General features: G+C 38.9%; 1 protein-coding gene across 38 annotated transcripts in view; it reads left to right on the forward strand.

Moving 5' to 3' along the window:
* LOC103480676 (protein tyrosine phosphatase receptor type D) overlaps positions 1–13,906 on the forward strand; it is a 456,187-nt gene that overhangs the window by 244,790 nt on the left and 197,491 nt on the right. For all 38 annotated transcript variants that reach the window (XM_008435747.2, XM_008435754.2, XM_008435753.2 and 35 more), the window contains exon 9: positions 12,774–12,811. The gene's annotated coding sequence lies outside the window, so the exon portion shown is untranslated. The remainder of the gene's footprint in view (positions 1–12,773; positions 12,812–13,906) is intronic.

Consider the following 13,906-nt stretch of genomic DNA (forward strand, 5'->3'; position numbering starts at 1 on the left):
TGTTGGGAGGTGATTTGTATTCTGCGGTACGCCACCTCCTGTCATGCTGAAAGGCTCAGAAAACATGAACCAAGCACTTTCATTATTCTCAAACTGCATTGTGATGCCACTTGTAATCACCGTAGACAAACAGCGTACACACGGACATGCGGGCAGAACAGCATTGTAGTCAAAAAAAGGAGCATGTCTTTGTAATCCATGTCAAGGTAATTTTTTTTGCCTCTATATTTTCCAATTCCTCCTCAAATGTTTAGATTTGCTGCCTGGGGCCTTTTTCTATCCCCCCTGGTGGGGAATGGTGCACACCTTTAACGCCATTGTTACCCACAATATCTGAACTTGTATTCATTTTCTGCTCCGAGTAACTTCTGTGGTTTGACCTGATTGGTAAAAATGGAAGATTTCAGCGTCCCAGATATCGTGTTGTCTGAAATGTCAGCACAGAAAATCACATCAATTCTGCTGCTCTTTGTGTTGTTTCTGCTCTTTGCCACTTATTTATTCATTTATTTTACTCTAGAGGGAAGATGGAGGAGGAAAAAAGCCAGATGGTTGGGTTTTTCTGTAAAAGAAGACAAAAATTAAAAACCAGAATAGGAAATAACATACCAATGCAAGATCAGTTTTTGTTGTTGTTGTTGTTTTTGTTTTTTTTCTGATTCAGAACTTGAATTATGATTTTTATCTTTGACTCGGTTTCGGCCAGCGTGGAAGGAAAAAAAAACTTGCTGCATCTCCTGCGAAATGCAGAAGTGATAAAGTGCAACAGCAGTCAGTGAAACGCTCACGCTCCACTGATCAGAGCGTGAAACTATTTTACCACAGCAGGATGTGCCTTACTGCACAAATACCGTACAAAAACGAAACTATTGTTCACTCATCCGCTCACTATAATGTGCTCACTATATGTGTTCACCAAATGGCTGTTTGTTTGTTTTTTGCATTTTGTTGCAGCTGTTTGAAAAGATTTTTTTTTTCTTTTTCAGTTATATGTTCCATAAATAAGCAGTGGCAGAATAGAACCAGAATGCACACCAAAAGTTCATTATTTCTTAGGAGAATTCATTTTCTTTCCTTGTCCTATGTTTCTTAAAAATTGCATATACATTATGACATAACTCCTATTTTTCTTCTTTTTTTAACCATAATGTCACCGGATTTGATCTGTGCCGTAACAAATATGCAAAACTTAACTTAATAAATATTGTCTGTGAATGGCTGTTGGTTACATTACTCGTATGCGTTTCAGCAAAAACTGTGTTGTGCCTTCTGTTCAGGATGACTTCATAGTTTAACAAAAAAAAAAAAATATATAAAACTGTCTCTTTAAAAGTGCACCCCAAAAATTATTTCATGTACGACATACTTAAACCAGATAAAATAAAGAATTCAAAGTCAATACTTGGGCAATTCTAATAACCTACTTATAAAAGTGGATGTTGTATTTTAATCAAATTGTGGATTCAAATCCACATATTTGAAATCACAATTAGCTCAGTTTGCATTAATCAAACTTGCATTCACATCTTAAGGTTCACATGATTTTAAGCATCTAATGCCCTTTTTCTTCTTCCAAAATTGCCATTTAAGACCACAGTCAACCAATAGCGTTTAAAATGAGTGTGCTTTGCACTTTTGTCATCCCCACGCTACTCTGATCTGAACCCACGCAGGCAAGGTGAAGTCTGCATCAGCTCCTCATATTTACATATGAACTACAGTGATTTCCCTGTGGCCTCTCAGTGGCCTTGCAAATACCGCACGACACGAAAACCAGGGGTGATGCATGGTATTAATGTGAAACTAAAGCTGGTGGCTAAACCAGTGTGATACGCCACGTAATTGCAGCTCCCAGGCCTACTGACCTTGGTGAAAGTTAAAATGGACCCCACGCTTTCACATGACCCAGTTTGTCACAGAAATATGAGCAGCACATTAAACAACTCTGAAATGATGTTGGTAATGACCAGTTGCTGCACAGGTAGAGAGAAAGCCGTATTAAGAGGCAAGTTATTATCATTGCCTCATTGATGTTTTAACTAACATTTTAAATGTCAGTATTGTACTACCCTTAGGGTGAGAAGCTCGGTCATCCGGGAGGGACTCAGAGTAGAGCCGCTGCTCCTCCACGTTGAGAGGACCCAGTTGAGGTGGCTCGGGCATCTGGTAAGGATGCCTCCTGGACGCCTCCCTGGTGAGGTGTTCCGGGCACGTCGCACCGGGAGGAGGCCTCGGGGAAGACCCAGGACACGCTGGAGGGATTACGTCTCTCGGCTGGCCTGGGAACGCCTTGGGATTCCCCCGGAGGAGCTGGAAGAAGTGGCTGGGGAGAGGGAAGTCTGGGCCTCCCTTCTGAAGCTGCTGCCCCCGCGACCCGACCCCGGATAAGCGGAAGAAAAGGGATGGATGGATGGATGGTATTGTACTAAAAGTTGTACAAAAGGGCTTCAGAAAACATATTCATAAGCGACAGATTTTTATAACTGACTGAACAACTTACTGTCTCTCCTGGTGCACGCTGCTGTTTGCAACTCTTTCGTACTCGTAGAAGAGATCCGCAGTGCTTGTGCTGCTGCCTCGCAATCATTTGGATGACAAATAACGTGACGTCTTTCAAAGCGACAGATGCTTCCGACTTCGTTTCCTATCACTCTTCTTCCTTTCACACGGAGGCCTGCTTGGCGCATCTGTTCCCTCAACAGTAAAGCAAAAGGCGGGAAAGACGGCTGAAAATGCCACTCTCATTAATTATCTTTGTGAAACTTAAACAAGCAGTTTTATTGGGAAACAAGAGGTTAATTGTGAATGAGACCTGAGTTATGAATACAACCGGAATTAAACAGGAAAAAAAATAAATAAATCACCTTTCACAGTGTACCGTTTCTGGAGGCTTGTAGTCAAACTCACTCACGTTTTTGTTTAACAGGGTCCCCAGAACTAGTTTTAAAACCGTTGTACATGATAGGAGGGACTCCATAGTGAAATATAATAATAACTTCATCAGCTGGATAGAGCCATTTCGCTGGGTGAAGATGTCTTAGAAATATTTCTACTTCCATGCTCAGATTCACGATGAGAAGCGTGCGCAAACACATTTCATACCAGCAAACAATTTAGTGAATTTACCACAGGATGTCTATGGGGCAAATTGAGAAAAATAGGAAAAAAATAAAAATAAACATTTAAGCTTCTAATCCAACTAAAGGAAAATATGCCCCTGTGGTGTTAGGATACAGAAGGTAAATAAGCTTTAATTATTCTTCCTAATGGGTTTGTTTAAAAAAAAAAAAAAAGTTCAACCAGTAAGAAATTTTAAATTCTCTAGCTGAACTTTATGAAAGTTGTTCTAAACAGAAAAAGATGAAAGTTTCCAACAGACGTCTCTGTTATAACTTTTAAATTTTTTTTTATAAAAGTAAGAACTACGCTATGAAGCATATAATATCCTGACAGGATATAGCATCTCATAAAAAAAAAAAAAAAAAAAAAAAAAAACTTGGTGACTAAATGGTGCAGATTACAGTCTCTTGCGTGGAAGATTAAAGGCTCCCTCCCTGGTCCATTTAGAGAGGTGCCAGCCGCTCTTGTACCTGTAACATACACTACAACTCCTAATTGATTTTACAAGGCAGCTTAGGCTCTAATTGCTGCTTTGCCCAGGGATATGGCTGATCCAAATGGCTTAACAACTTCTCTTTTTTGGGGAGATTTCCATTCATGAGAGAGCCGGGACGACGAGAACGGAATAAAAACACGTCAGCGGCAAGTTCTCCAATACCTGTAGATCAAACTGATGCACAGTGTGATTTTTGCACGCATTCCACATGTGGTGTTTAGGGGCATTACTTGCAGTCTCATCAGCTGCATGATAATAATAACTAAAAGGAAAGTAGAAAACAGTAATTTGCTGCAGCAATGCATCAATTGGCATTAACCAGTGTAACGGGAATCTTGATTTTAATTCACATTCCCATTACGTTAACTCAGTTCATGTGACCAAAAAGTGGCCGCGTGGCGTGTGATCACGTGGCTTCAAACACTACAGTTGCCATTTTGTGAAGTGACACATTTGTGAACTCCATTCTCACACCCTGAACAGTTCTTATTAAGGGTCCCACACCGTCTGTGTTATCGTCAAGTAAAGTATTGAGGTGTATTGCTGGCAGAATATAATTTATATAAATGTCACTGCACTAGTTTTTGCCTGGGTTCTCCTCCATTACAAATAGTGACATTCCTACTACTTTAAAGGAATTAGTAGGAATTACTTTAGATCAGTTTGTCCTGTTGTGAGACTTCAGAGCGGCACATGAACAGGATTTATTAAAGCTGAATGGTGTCTACCATTATAGTCGCAAATTGCAGACTGGTGCTTGTAAATAAACAATTCTCTGGATGGTGATGGTGGTTTTCGAAAGTAGCAAAGAGATGAGCTCTAAAAACGACTTCAGTTTTATTTGCCTGTTTATTGTATTCCTTTAGCTCAGTGTTTTTTTTTTTGTTGTTGTTGTTTTTGAGTTTACGGTCCACAAATTAGCCGATTTGGTTCTGCTTACAAGGCAACTCTTCACCGTAATGTACCCGTCGATGGATACAATCACCGATTGCTGTCCTCATTATGTGATGGATTTACCTGTCTTGTTCGTATGATTATTACCAAAAAATATCCAGTCGTCTATTCTCTTTTGGGGAAATGTGCTGATTTAACAAGCACTTATTCTAACCATCAAAACAAATCTGTTCTCAGCTGGGACTACTCCTTGCTTATTGCTGCTGCCTATTTAAAATGTTGTCCATGTGGACAGTGATACGACTCAGACGAAATCATTTTCCACTGCGACTTAAAACATTATCCCAACTGCATTCGAGCATCAAAGCTCAGCCAAATATGGATTTAATTTGTTAACCTCAAAGGTTTTGCCGTCAACTCTCTGAGGTCTGGGCTGCGTTACGTCTCTGATTGACCTCCATGTTGGTTTTTTTTGTTTTCATCCAAATCTGCCCTTTAAACAGCTGAGATCTGAATAGACAGAGAATTATGGATGGGAATAATCTGACAAATTAAATGCAGTTTCATGAGGCTGCTCGGGTGGAAAATAGATTGGATTATGATTTGAGACAGTCGGGATGCAAAGGGAAGAGATTGTAGAAAAATAATATATCACTCGGCGCACAAACCGCTGTGCCTAGAAATAAGGCTGAGGCTGCAGCCTCTTCTGTGTGATAAAAGAAGAGCATTTTACTGTCTACCTTTTGCAACCTTAAAGGCATAGTGCAAATGTTATTAAATGCGGTTCTTTGAAGCCATCAGTAATAGTTCCCTTATCTCTGGAAGAGAGACGTCATATTCAGTTTGCAGGAAAGCAAAGAAACAGAAATGGGAGAAAAAGACAAAACAGTCTATTTTTTTTATGCATCCATCGCTCCACCTCGTCCCGCTTCTTGTTTCTGTGTGTTGGCTGAAGGTTTCAGTAAATAAAAACAATTATGTAATTATACTTTAACTTGACATGAAAACTCAGAATTCTGGAAGTTTAAGCCTGGAACAAAAAGAAATAAATGTCCCGAAAAATGTGTTCAAATCTTGAACACAACAGAGTAGTAACTCAAAACGTTGTTTGTTTCAGAAAAAGGTACAAACTTTACAAAAGTTTCATATGAAGTTGTAACCAGACAATATTTATGTCATTGTGTCCCAAAGACGTTAACATTTTCTTAGTTGAGTTTTATTAAACTGCATAAATCTGATTAAAAGGAGGGTCCATCTGACTACTTGTTAGTATTCCACAACTTTGAGAATTTATTCACTTTTCTATGCTGCATGCAAGGGAACAATTTCTAATAGTTACTTCACAAAACCTTATTTAAAAAAATAAAAAACTCCACAGTTTCCCTTTAAATTTTTCCTTTGAAAGCATTTGAGAGAAATAAACTGCAAAACATTTTTTTTGTTTTTTTTTGTATGTGACTTGTCAGAAGTGCAGGGTAATTATTGAAACATATGGGCGACTGGCCCTGCTCTTAACCCTCTCACTAATGATGCTTGGCTTTTACAGAAGGGCATGGGAAGGACACTCATGCCATTAAATGGTGTAGTTGTACCAATAGAGATCTATGACTTCTCTTGCAGCTAGACAGAGCACTGTGTGTGTGGGGGGGGGGAAATAGTTTAAAATGAAACTATAAAAGACTGAAAAGCTGCCGCAAACCCACATACTGCAGGCATACAGAATTTTGTGTCACTGCTAACATAATTTACTTCAGCTGCATGATAAAATATTCCCCAGATCAAGCTTTTCCTGGGTAAATTATCTTGTTATTGCCCAACTCTTAGCCACATGAATGAAACCCAGAATATATTCCTTCATCAAAATCTGTTTGGGTGGCTTAACCAAAACATAATGTTGGTGTTTTTAATGGATAAAGCCACTGTTTATGTATAGAAAAAAAATACTGAATATCTATATCTACAATACTAATATTGTGCTCTCTGTCTAATTGTATCCTTTCATTTGAACACAAAACTATAATTCCGCCTCATCTTTGTCACATCAAAGCCTTTCCTCGGACTTCAAATTTAATTTAATTTAATTCCGGACGACCCACTTCAACTCCATTAATTTACTATGCTGAATGGAATCAGGAAAGAAGCCTGTCTATAACGCCAGCTAGCTTGAGGCATGTTCCCCCCCCCCCCCCCCCAGCCAGCCACAGCTCGGAAGTTGTAGCACTCTCTCATGTTAATGGACTCGACGATTACCATCCACAGTCCGTGGAAAACATGCAGACATGCCCCAGGTACATCTCGGTGTGACCCAGCCAGCTCAAGCTTTTGTTCATGTGGTCTTTTGGCTACAGGCAAAAAGTGATGCTGCTACACAATGGACTAAAAGCTTTGGCAGACAGAAAGAGATCCCGACACAATGGCTGAGGCCGACCCAGAAACAGCAATTGAAAATATCTTCACAGAATTAATCTGAAAGTTGGATGCGCTTGCTGCAGTGCGTTACCATGAGCTGCAGTTTCTTGAAGGACTAAATATTTGGATTTAACATATTTGGACGTGGCTGCACAGTTGGTAGCACTGTCACATAAATGAGCGAGAGCTCTGAGAAGTTGAGTTTGTGGTAGTCATTTACATGAAGAAGATGCGATCGTTTGTGTTTAAGCCTTTGACATGATGGACGGAGCACTTTCCTTTACCATCACTGTGAACAGTGAACAGTTTAAACACGATGGTCTCTTGTGAAGGTGTATGTATACCCCAAATTCCAGAATCCCTAAAGTCCCCTAAATCCCTAAAGCTGTTATAGTTATTAGTTTTTGGTAAATATGAGTTAAGCTAACCTCGTTGTTGACTGCCAGTCTGTCAGCTGTCTTCTTGATCTGATAGTTTCCAGCTCCCACAATGAATCTCCCCAGGAAAACTCGGGTAGATCTAATGGAAAGATGGACTTTCAGATTGGAAAACGGATATGGTAAGCTATGGGAGAATGTAGTTGAAAATGTACTGGAGCTACCACATTTCTGAATAGTCATAATGTGTAGCTGACTACATCTTAAAGCAGAGTACCACAGTCTAAAGCTGTGTCGCCAAAAGAAAAATGAAAGCCTGCAAGTCTGACATGAGGCATCTTAGCACATTTCTCGTTCAGCTCACACTACGAACTCTACCTGACTAAACCGACAAAGTTGTTCTCGCGTAAATCTGCCAAACTCGCTAACTGAGATTATATAAATAGTGTTGACTAGTCTCTGCTTTCTTTAAATTAGCATCGGACAATGGAGACCAGATGGTCTGGCCGGCACAGTTGTTACATTTGGCAGCGTGAGCTGATCTGTCGAATATCGGCGTAGAATTCTTAGCTGCTTTCACACGACAGAGCAACTGGAAAAGCAGCTCTTGGATTGATTTCCTCCCTCATCCGATGCATGGTGAAGATTTCTGACAAAGACATATGGAGAAGAGAAATGCACAACAGCAGGTGGTCCAGTCTCCAGTCTGAGATGTTTTCACTTGATTGTTTCGGACAACACGCACCTTCAGATGAGCAATGTATGCAGCGTTCGCAGGCAGGTGGGCGCACTGATTCAGCTCAAACACAAACTCAGCAGAAGGCGATGAGTCTTTGCTTGCAACGCAAATGGCCCAGGAGCTTTCTGCTTCAAAGAATCACGGACTAAAGTTTACAATTTCTGATATTGTCAACTGAAAAAAAAAAAATGTAGGGCTTTTATTTTTTTATTTTTTCAAAATAGGCAAATTCCTTGGATTCCAAGTTTTATTTCTGCTTCTTAATTTCGCCTCAGTTACTGTCTCCTCAGCTCAGCAGATCTTTGAGAAATGGCGTCTTTCACCTTCACTCCATTTGGACTTGTGGAGAGACGCTGTCTGGGCTTTGGCAGATGGACTGATAGCCAGCTCTGTGGAATGGCAGCTGTTAAAGGGCTTTTTAAATTGCACCCAGGTTGATGGGTGCCTGTCAGCAGGGCAATGGACAGAATTCGGAAAAGGAGAGGGAGAAAAAAACTGAAATCGGGGAGGTAAGGGTGAAGCAGAGAGCGGAGCTGGAGGACAGTGACCCTGACACCGAGGGATATAGAAGAAAAATGTTTGTGGAAAAAGTGAAAGTCCAAAGGCAGAAAAATCATAAGGAGGTTATTGGACTCAATGTGGCAAATTAAAGAGGTGACAATAGCAAACGAAGTACTGAGTCCTGCCATCGCTGTAGTTATTTAGTTGGGGCTCACATCTGCACTACGTTTGCCAGCTTTAATGTTCCCGAAACTACAGACGCATTCAAAATAAGTCGCTTGTCCAATCTATCATTGAAACCACAGTAAAATGATAGTAATCCCCTTTAAAAGCATTGGTTGTAGAAATTCTGTACCCCCAATGTCACAAAAAATATCTGCCTATATACAGATTTTTTTTTCTTTATCACATTCAAATGCTTTAGACAAACTTCAACAGCCGACAGACAAACCCTGAGTAAAAACATGAAGCATATTACAGAAATGTAATAAATTGGTATCCAAACCAACATGTCCTATGTCAAAATACAATAACCCCTAACTTTCAGATCATGAGTAAACTGTTGATAATCAAATCTGTTTTGTTCACGTTCACTTGCCACATTCATGTCTGATTTAATAAATAAAAAATACCACTTAAGTGGAACTTTCTGGATGGTTGCATCTTAATGTGGAGGAAAAGTACTTCAATAAGTCTATTTATTTTTACGTGTTCTCTGTTTAGTATTTTATGCAGATGGTTGTCTACATGTGCCAGGGTAGATTTACTCTATAAAAAGGGATATCTGAAGATGGTTTCTTGTTTGCATGATAGACTATTAAATCAAGACTGCAAAGTAGGCAAACCACAACAATGTAATGGTAACTTGTTTAAATGATCTTCGACCACCCGGAATATTGCGACTGGAATATTTTTTGGCTATCAGTTGGTGACCATGTCATGTAGCAGGACTAATTGCCAAGTGCTGCGAGGTTAGCACAACTTATTAGTCTTTGGAGGGGAAATGATGTAACCTTGTCACAATCTTTGATAAAATAACCACCCTAAAAAAAATGTTAACCATTTCACACCAACTAACCAGGTTTAAAATTGAAGTTTGAATGTAAATAATGCTGAAGCTAGACTCCGTACGTTGAAATGCAGTTAGCTTAGCTTTGGCATGTTTATTGTTTGACTTGATAGCAATGAAATGAAATTTCCTAATGAGCTCTCATTTTTGTTCATAACTTGTAAGCCGCTTAACATCTGAGAAGTTTGGATAGCACCGCAGCTTAGGCGTTTTCCACCAGCCTTAGCGTGCTAATTTAAGCTTTAGTCTTAGCAGGTCTGGTGCTAGCATGCTGTTTAGGCCCACGCTGCAGCACATTTTTGTCTACTTTTAGCAATAGTGTACAGTTTCTGTGTACTATTTATACCATTGTGTCAAAAATGGTCAAGGCATCATATTGCAGATTTTTTTTTATTTTTTATTTTTTACTCAAACTGAAATTCTGCTGATTTCACAGTTGCAATTTGCAATGTGTAAAAACTGCATTCTGCTATTTACATCGCAGGGGAACGCTGTTGTTGCCTTGTAATGCGACTCTTTCAGCCTGACTGCCTAATACCGCCTTGCTGTGGCTGTGCTGTGCAACAGATGGCGTTCTAAGAAGGTCATCATGTCTGTTTCAACAGTTGCTACACACCCTGGCAGCATTATTAGGGGCTATTTAGAGCATAATGTACTGTCAAGGTGTTGTCAAACAGCAGCTGAATAAATGTAGCCCTTGTTAGGAATCTTCTTAACTTGCTGAAAATCCCTTTGAGAGTTTACGATCTGCTCACGGTAAAAAGCTAATTACGTGTAAATTATTCAAAAGGTTTTTTTTTTTTTTGTTTTTTTTTTCTTGTCAAGTTCTCTATCCTTTGGTCTATTTCTGGAGGCTCTTGGTATTTATTATCTGACACCTCAGGACACCATCAAAATAATAAAAAAAATTCATAATCATTATTTCTTTTTTTTCTTTTTTCAAAGACCTTATTATTCATGTAACACTTTGATTTCTCACATGCTTGAAAAGTCTAAGCTTAAAATGCTTTTCCCCAAATCTACAAACACTCACATAGTATGCCTCAGAAAACAAATCGTTTGCCCTCTTTATGTTGAAAAAAGCAAACAACTAACTCCATAAGGTCTTGAAAGAACTTGTGTGGCTACATTAAGGCCGGTTATTAGCCATAAATCTACTAAAGGTGGCTGGACCTTTCTGTTACTGCACACTGATTGCTGCGGTATAACTATTAATCATGTTCTGCATTCCCCACGGGTCAAAAAACCCTCTTTAGCAGAGGGATGGATCAGACACTGCGGGACTGGCAATTATCTGAATCCAAATTCTCTGTGGTGCTTTGCTCTCTCATTTGCTTCTTTCCAAATTATGTTTGCATTGGATTCCATTAATGGAAGATGTGACTAATGCTGGGCATAATCCAAAACTGCTATTATTATTATTATTATTATTATTGTTGTTGTTGTGTGTCTAGATAAGTTGTGATAAAAGTCACTTTTTGCTCAGTGTGTAGCAGTCAAACCAATACCGACTTATCATGATTGTGAGAAGTGTTCCTCAGTTTTTTTCTATTTTTAAATGTGCAACATCTTGCACAAGTAATTTTTCCACCATTACTCATGTTTTGCATTTTGTTATAACTGCAAACTTAAAAGTATTTTTATAAGGATTTGTGTAGTAGATCAAGTTGAATTGTGAAGTGGAAGGAAAAAGCAGATCGGACCAAAATTTGAACTGTATGGCCATCATGCAAAATTAGTTTTGGAAAACAAATGCTGTACATCAAGCCTGAACACACTTCCTGAACGATTTTGGCAGAAGTATCTTTATTATTGCTTTTCCTTGTAAGTGGTCAGAATAAATTTTACAAATGCTTCCCAAAAGTTATTGGAAACATTCCCATCAGTTTTGGGAATGCCTCACTTTGGTGTGGACAGCAAAGTTGTCAGAGTTGATGGGTCAAAAGTACAAAGCAAGAAGGTGGATCAAAAAAGAAAAATAATAATTGGAATTCAGAAAGAAAAAAAAAACAGGACGTGGTTGCAGCATCACAACGCCATGGAAATACTATTTTTTCATGAGTTACGTGGAGATTGGCCTTCACTTTCCTGCAGGATATCAAACAATAAGTTTCACAAAGTATTCACTTTGCAAATTAAGAGAAATGCAAACCGCAATCATTTTATTAAAAAAAAAATTCCCCCAAAAATCCCCCCAAAATTGATAAAAATACTAACATTTTCATCAATTTTCTTCCCCTTCACAATTATGCACTATTCAGTGTTGTTATATATTGTTTGTTTCCCAATAGAATCACAATGAAATTTGTGACAAAATGTGAAAAAGGCCAAAGGGTTGGGAATACTTTTGCGATGTAAAATATACTTTATGTCCGTTCAAACTAATCGCCAAGCCCAGGCATTGCACAGCTGTGTAGCTATCAAACCAAAGCTGTTTAGTCTCAGTAACTATGATATAGCGTGCATATAAACCAGGAATAAATCCCCCCTTCAGCATTATGACATCAACCGTTCAACCACTCAGCCTCCACGCTCTGCCAGAATCGATTCTATCAATAACAACCACTGGCAAGCTCGAATTTTATGTTGCAGTCTGAAAAAATAAATAGGGCAAAGTTGCATAGCATTGACATATTCTGCTTATCATTGTCACTTTAGTTTGATTTTCCCTTTTTTTCCTTTCTTGGTTCTGAATCTGTTGGTACTCGGACACCTCATGCGTGTAACCGCCATGATATTCTTCCAATTGATCTTTAATTGTTTCAGGCAACCTTTCGGCGTGAACTTAACCAAGGAGTTGCCCTTCCTATTTCCAACTTTCTAATTTCTCCTTAATGAAATCTGTTGGAAATGTCCAAGCTGTGACTGGAAATTCAGTCTTGTGGCCAAGACTGAATTTTTGAGACGGACTGGAAATTACAAAGCTTTAAGTGTCAGACGCACAAGCCTGCCAAATGTAATCAGTGGGTAATAAATGTTTGCCCTTTAACACGGTAAGAGTCTGGAAAAGTAGTGCATCAGTGCAAGGCAACAGATCATCGTGTCGGTCCGGGTTTTAGATTCAATCCACTATGAACCTTTTCCAATAAGTGACATTAGTTTTTAGTTTGTGCTTTTTATTCCGCGTAGACCTTCATCTAATGCTTTGTGTTTTCTCTCGTCTTTCAGCTCATGATCTGCCGGGAAGTTTGCTTGAGTGGTGAAAGGTAGGTTTTCTGATGGAAGATTTTCTACTTGTTCAGCAAATGAAGTTTCCATTTCTTTATCGGTCTGATTATTGGCTTAATGCTGGCGGCAGCAAAATGGAAACTCTGAAGAAGTGAGACTGTTAGGGGCCCCTGCTGCTTAATTAATGTGGTCTCTGAGCCCAGGAGGCACTGCTGTAGAAAGGCTTTCTTTACAGAGTCTGACAGAAACAAACAGCGTCACCTGCGCTGCTCCTCTTGCTGTAGTGGATTTTGAACCTATTGGACTGCCAGCACTCGAAGTGTGCACGAGAGCAACGACGCAGTATTGATATTTGTGTGTTTGTAAAGTGATTGCTGACAGTAATATTTCTAAGTACACAGTGGGGGAGTCTTCTGAATGATGCATCCTTAACTCGAAATAGATTTTGACAGACATCTGATCAAGATCTGATCAGTTTCTAATGAACCACAGTTGTGACGTATTTAATACTGTGGCACTTTAATAAACGTAACATTGCAGGTTTTTTGTTTTGTTTTTTTGAAATAACAATATTGGAAGTTTTTTAAATTTCTACCTAATCTCATTTTCTTGGGATTGAAATTTGACAGAACCTCCTTTTAAGTTCAGACATAGCCACAGCTTCTCGCATATCCTGTGACTGTATAGACGGTGAGACAGTAGATGTATACTGTAAATGTAAGCTTGGGTACAATGTACAGTTTTATCTGGGGGAAAATGTATATCCAGATTTGAATTAGTGGTGTCAATCGATTAGAAAAATTAGCTTGGATTAATCACGCTCTAGCATTATAATGAACCACGATTAATCGCCGCGCCTAACTTTGTAGACTTGAAAGGACTGACGTTCTCCTCCTTCTACCACATTTCTTCTAATTAAAATGCAATCAATTTTTTATTTGTTTTTTGTAGCAAAACACAGGTCATTTTTTCTACATGAATAATTAAGGATTGCAACAATCATGGCACCAGAGATTTGGTTTAAAAAAAACAAAAACACTTTTTTTTCTTTGACATCAAAGTTTGGCCCTGTTGAATAAAACAATTTAAAGGTTAGTAATCAGTTATGCAATACTTAATCATGTAATACAAAT

The sequence above is a fragment of the Poecilia reticulata genome, linkage group LG18 (genome assembly GCF_000633615.1).
Source record: "Poecilia reticulata strain Guanapo linkage group LG18, Guppy_female_1.0+MT, whole genome shotgun sequence".
Lineage (NCBI taxonomy): Eukaryota > Metazoa > Chordata > Actinopteri > Cyprinodontiformes > Poeciliidae > Poecilia > Poecilia reticulata.